General features: G+C 35.9%; 1 long non-coding RNA gene and 2 pseudogenes across 1 annotated transcript; 1 reads left to right on the top strand and 2 right to left on the bottom strand.

Moving 5' to 3' along the window:
* Window positions 1-582: 582 nt before the first annotated feature.
* Window positions 583-2,165, bottom strand: LOC146723222 (uncharacterized; annotated as a pseudogene).
* An 80-nt stretch (window positions 2,166-2,245) lies between these two features.
* Window positions 2,246-3,475, top strand: LOC146723221 (uncharacterized; annotated as a pseudogene).
* Window positions 3,476-5,346: 1,871 nt separating this feature from the next.
* Window positions 5,347-5,551, bottom strand: LOC146723220 (uncharacterized). Its single transcript, XR_014924679.1, has 2 exons — window positions 5,481-5,551; window positions 5,347-5,408 (listed from the first exon to the last, which is right to left on the bottom strand). It is a non-coding gene; the product is annotated as an uncharacterized LOC146723220 (long non-coding RNA).
* Window positions 5,552-6,616: the final 1,065 nt, after the last annotated feature.

Here is a 6,616-nt window from a genome sequence, read left to right as displayed (position 1 = left end):
AATAAATTTAATTATATATAAAATGAACATATTTCACATATAATTATGTATAATTATACAATTATTTTATATAATTATATATAAAAAATTTTTCCCGGGTTGAACCCTGCAATTTTTATATTTTATTCATAAGACCACTATTTCTTGAACATAATTGACCGTTGCCGGACTTTTGAACCACCTTGTATATACTATATATATATATATATATATAAGGAAATATACAATTTACCATATATATATATATATATATATATATATATATATATGGTAAACTGTATATTTCCTTTGAAAAATACATGAAAATATGCATATATCATCAAAATATATAAAAGAGCAATATTGAAATTGTGTTCAACTATGTCATAAAGAGACACATTTATATATGTATGTTTTACTGTCATTGACACGCTTAGATGCGTGTGCGAGATGATTCTACAGTAAAAATATATTATGTTGTCTGATTTCAATATGTTGAACACACTAAAATGGCTTTTTGACATATATGGATTATTATCGATAATAGCGGAATTAAAATTGTCGGTAATTATCGACAATTTTAGTTCCACTCAAATAAGGGCGCTAACCCGTCGGAGTTCGGCCAACGCTCCAGCATCCCCTTAAACGGGGTGGAAGAAAATATGGCCCGATCTAAAAAAATGAAATATTAAAAAGAATGATTTGTTAAACTCGCGAAAGAAAATTTTTTTACTAACAAGTAAATTTACTATTTACTATTTGGTTTGCTTTTATTCCTGCCCATACATTTATCGCCCAGCGATATTGATAAGCGCGTTCTCAAACGACATGCGGGTTTTCTTCTGCCCAATGCAGAAAATTGTGTGAATTAAACACACCGTTCGGTGTGAACGTGGCTTCGTCAGTCCATAAAATTCGATCGGGGAAAAAAATTATTCCGTCGATACTGCGCAAGAAATCCTGTGTGTTTCACCGACTGTTAATATTTATTAAAAATAACGCGAAAAAAATATGAAATAAAGATAAAAATATCTTCACAAAAATAGACCCGCCGTTCATCATTGTTTGAGATGCAAAGTAAATTTTTAGTAAATTCTAGAATCATCGATCAGCGTCAATAATAAAAGTCACGTTCTTTTTTGTATGTTTGTCAAGGTAAAAAGATGTCATAAATTAAAACCTATCATCACAAAACATTCTTTGCATATAAACATTTAGCGGTATCGCAACCGTTTTCGCCGGATACGTATCGCGCTAAAAGCATGCGCAAAATTGCCACGCGGCCTCAATCACCAATTAGAAATAGCGAGCGGCCGCGCGCGCATGGCAAAACGCGAGTCCTTTGCGCATCTTAGGGAAGCGGCCAATTATGAGCTGTGTCCTCGAGTCACCTCGAGCACAATTTAAATTGCTCACAATAATAGGCGCTTCCCGAGAGGGTGGGTTTTCTTCGGGAAACCATAAAAGAGAGCTCGCACTCGAAACTCCCGCCTTATCGCCTTTCGCAGTGACCGCATAACGCAAACCGCATATTAGCTAATCCGCAAAAAATCTCGTTGACAACCGCCGCTTATTCCGCACTTTGTTCTCGATTACGTTTTCTCTGAAATAATTAACTGTTATAATAAGTCTTGTTCAAGTGTATTTTGTATTTAAGTGTGTGTTAAAATTAAACCTTTTGATACAAAAAAAAGTGACTTATCCTGTTGTGTCGCGAGATCCTCTCTCACGCAGCGCGTTCGCGAACAGTCATCTCTCGGTAAAAGTTGCTGTAATGATACTCGCTGATAATGATACGGATATGCAATCCATTCTGACGTAGAACATGATGCATCACGTATCGCGAGAGACCGAGCATCCGAGATACACGGCGCACACTGGTCCTGGGGTTTTCTCCGAACGCTCGCAGGATTCTCTCTTCTCGTACGTGATAACGTACTAGTGCCCTCGCGTTTCGATTTGGCATCACAACTCCTCTTTCTCTGGCGCGTTGAACACACTTCAAAATTGTATTATAATACGGATGACGCTCACGTTCGGGAAATCGCTCCGCGTAAAGACGAGCCGTAGCACGAGCATTTTCTCCGGCTGCTCCGTATACTCTTCTGAAGTATAATCTGCCATTATTTAATAACTTTTTACACGCATTTTACGAGACGTACAACTCGAAAGCTAGGCAGGATCATATCTTTATCTACCAAAAACGCTCCGCGTAAAGGCGTAAAGAAAAGCCGCGGCGCGCAAGGATCGGCTGAAAAGATATCAGATGATACTGCGGCAAACGTTTGAAATAATTTTCTTCGCCGATCTTTGCGCGCCGCGGCTTTCCTTTACGCCTTTACGCGGAGCGTTTTTGGTAGATAAAGATATGATCGCGATCGACCGCAAGGATATCAGATGATATTGCGGCAAACGTTTGAAATAATTTTCTTTAAATTATTATCAATTCTCTTTTTCTCGTAATTTGTTGCTCCACAGTAGCTGCCCAGCTTTCGAGTTGTACGTCTCGTAAAATGCGTGTAAAAAGTTATTAAATAATGGCAGATTATACTTCAGAAGAGTAGTCTTTACGCGGAGCGATTTCCCGAACGTGAGCGTCATCCGTATTATAAAACAATTTTAAAGTGTTCAACGCGCCAGAGAAAGAGGAGTTGTGATGCCAAATCGAAACGCGAGGGCACCAGTACGTTATCACGTACGAGAAGAAGAGAGAATCCTGCGAGCGTTCGAAGAAAACCCCAGGACCAGTGTGCGCCGTGTATCTCGGATGCTCGGTCTCGCGATACGTGGTGCATCATGTTCTACGTCAGAATAGATTGCATCCGTATTATCATCAGCGAGTACAGCAACTTTTACCGAGAGATGACGAACGGCGCGTCTATTTTTGTAAAGGTATTTTTATTATCTTTATTTCATATTTTTTTCGCGTTATTTTTAATAAATATTAACAGTCGGTGAAACACACAGGATTTCTTGCGCAGTATCGACGGAATAATTTTTTTTCCCGATCGAATTTTATGGACTGACAAAGCCACGTTCACACCGAACGGTGTTTAATTCACACAATTTTCTGCATTGGGCAGAAGAAAACCCGCATGTCGTTCGAGAACGCGCTTATCAATATCGCCGGGCGATAAATGTATGGGCAGGAATAAAAGCAAACCAAATAGTAAATAGTAAATTTACTTGTTAGTAAAAAAATTTTCTTTCGCGAGTTTAACAAATCATTTTTTTTTAATATTAAATTTTTTTAGATCGGGCCATATTTTCTTCCACCGCGTTTAAATGGAGCAATTTATCTTAATTTCCTCCAAAATGAGTTACCTGCTCTTCTCGAAAATGTTCCTCTTCGCGATAGAGCGGAACTCATTTTTCAACATGACGGGACTCCGCACTTTTCTCGACAAGTGCGCGATTTTTTAAACGCGCATTATCCAGAGAGATGGATAGGTCGAGGCGGCCCGATCATCTGGCCGGCGCGATCGCCAGATCTTAACGTGCTCGATTATTTCGTGTGAGGTCACATTAAAGATTTAGTCGAGCATAGGCGTGATGATACAGAAGCTGAAGTACGGGAAGCAATTCTCGCAGCTTTTACTACCATTACTCCAGAAATCGCGTATCGCGCAACGCGTAATATTGTTCGAAGGGCTGAATTCTGTTCGCAAGAACGAGGAAGGCACTTCGAACAATTATTAAATTAAAATATGAGAGTGGATTAGACCTACCGGGGATACCACTTTAAAAAAAATGCGCCGTGTTATCTACCGCAAGGTGGTGCGGAAAAGATAACAAATATTTTCTATGCCGCGAGAGAGAGAAAGAGAGGGAAAGGGAGAGGGGGGGAGGGGGGGAGAGAGAAAGAGAGAGAGAGAGAGAGAGAGAGCGAGAGCTAAAGAGAGAGAAACGTTATCATTTATGATAAAAATAAAAATTATTAATATAAACATAGTAAAATTTATCGAGTATATTTTTTATTTTATTCTGATAGATGATACGCGAAATTGCATTGTTTTACCTTACATTAAAGATCTGAGCGAGAATATTACGCGTTGCATTAATAAAAGTGGAATTGATGCTTTATATACTGTCCCAAAAAAATTGGACACATTGATAAAAAGAGGTAAAGATGGGATCGAAAACTTAAAAAGAACTGATGTTGTTTATAAAATTGAATGTGCGAATTGCGATTCGGCTTATATTGGACAGACAAAGAGACATTTAGAAACACGCATTAAAGAACATAGAAATAACATAAAAAAAGACAAGACATTGCATTCTGTCGTTAGTTTGCATCGGATTTGCAACGATCATGAGTTCCGTTGGGATTCTCCGGTGATTCTGCATGAAGAAAAACAAACAAGAAAAAGAGAAATTGCAGAAATGTTTTACATAAAAAAACAACGAAAAAGTATTAATTTACAGAAAGATACGGAGAATTTTAGTGGGATTTATGATCGTGTTCTTGACGTTATTTAAGTCGTTTTTATTTTTACTTTTATTTTTATTTTTATATCCACCTATTTATTTATTTTTATTTATTTGACTTTATTATGACGATTTAAATTACGAAAGACACATCTAGTTTCGTCTCTATTTTCTTAACGCTTAGTGACTAAGATTCTTGCGAACAGTTAACATCTATTTATTATGTGCTTACTTCTGTCAGTCTTGCATTGTTCATCAAAACAAGCGTTAACATTGTCGGTTGTTTGCATAGAAGTTGATTTACTGTTTTAAATTTGGTATGTAACACATTTTTGTTTTTAAATGTATAATTATTTGTTGCGAATAAGTGTATTAAATTATAATTATTTTGATGGAACTTTTTATAGATGTACTTGAAAAGGGCTGCAATGACAGCCGAAACGTTGTATTTCAAATAATTATTTATAATAAATTATCGCCAGTCTGGTCGACTTTAAACATTGAGGAGTGGTTTTTTATTAATTATTACTGGCAACCTTAAGGATTATTATTTATTAATATTTTTATTATAGTAAATATTAATCAGAAAAATTCTTATAAAATTCTTTCAATACCATTGTCCCACGATTACCATGATTTTTAGAGTAAATTTTAAGAAAAAATTTTTTCTGTGTAGTATTCGAATACGTCCTATCAAAATTTTGTTTTTTAAAATAATCAATAAATGATAATAATGAGGGAGGGAGAGAGTGAGAGAGAGAGAAAGAGAGAGTGAGTGAGTGAGTGAGGAACGTTATTATCATTTATCATAAATATGATAATAACATAAAAACAGTTAATCTCGGCTCGAATTATTGTGTTACAATAAAAATAAAATCTCAACGGCAATCGGAGCCTGTGCGGACGACATGCACAAAATTAATAAATTAAAATGAGATCTCAAATCAAACTCATTTATTAAATTCTAAACGTTTCGACCCACTTCGGGTCTTCTTCAGTAGCTGCAAAATACAAAGAAACAAAAATAAAAGATAATCGGTACAAACAGAAAATTATAAAACTCATATACATACAATCCGCAAATAAATTAAATATCATTCTCCTCCCTATTCAAACCGTCCGGCCGTCGGAGCGTCTCCCTAACGGTGACTATCGTCAGGAAGGAAGCAGAGCAGTGACTCCCTTACCAACACTAATCAACATAGTATAGATTAAACGTAGAAAAATCCACAAAAATTAAAAATTAAAAACCGGGAAGTACACTCACCCCAACAGTAAAAACAGAGAGAAGACGATGCTACACGTGACACATCACTCTAACGACTGTGCGGTATTCTACCTCGACCCAGTCGATACATATATACGCAAAAAACAAATATAAAAATATAAAAATAAAATATGAAAATAAAAATAAAAACAACTAAAACTTATCGGCACTCATGTCAAAGGTATAATAAAAAAAAACCGGCTATGTATAATCACAAAGCTAGATTTTGGTAAATTTTTCTATTAACAGATCAAAATTCTCGATTAATTTATCAGTGTCGCTATGTAAATTTAAACTATTCCTCTGCCGTTTTATGTGGATCATTTCGGATACCAAACGTTTACCTAAAAAAGGCTCCTCGTCTAAGACTTTTACATCCTCCCAATTAAATTCATGGTTCAATAATCTATGTTCCGATATGACTGATAATTGTGACGCGTTTCTTTTTATGTTGTTGCGATGTTCTTTCATCCTAGTTTTCAACAATCTACCCGTCTGCCCTACGTACGACGCATCACAATCCATACAATCAATTTTATAAACTACATTGTTATGGAGTTCCCTTGGTAACTTATCCTTGTGTACTTTAATGAATTTACGGAGACTGTTAATTGCTGTATAGGATGGAATGACATCCAAATCACGTGTAATGTCCTCAATTCTCTTCGATACATTATTAATATACGGAATATTAAAGTACGAAACTTTTTTCTGCGTAAGGATCTTGTCATTGCATATATTTGCTCTATTGTTATGCAACTTATTATTGTAGCGGAAGAACAACTTTTTTAACCGCGCTTGTAATGTTTGAAATATCAAATTGAGAGGATAATTATTAGACAAAAGAACTCCAATCATAGACTCAAAGTTACCTTTATGGAATTTCGGATGAGATAGCCAAAAAACTCTATCAATGAGGCTGATAATGGTGCCTTTTTTATG

This window comes from Nylanderia fulva, unplaced genomic scaffold, assembly GCF_048542155.1.
Source record: "Nylanderia fulva isolate GAGA-0341 unplaced genomic scaffold, ASM4854215v1 Scaffold219, whole genome shotgun sequence".
Taxonomy (NCBI): Eukaryota; Metazoa; Arthropoda; class Insecta; order Hymenoptera; family Formicidae; genus Nylanderia; species Nylanderia fulva.
The sequence above is the reverse complement of the archived record's forward strand: the minus strand, read 5'-3'. Positions and strand labels throughout refer to the sequence as shown.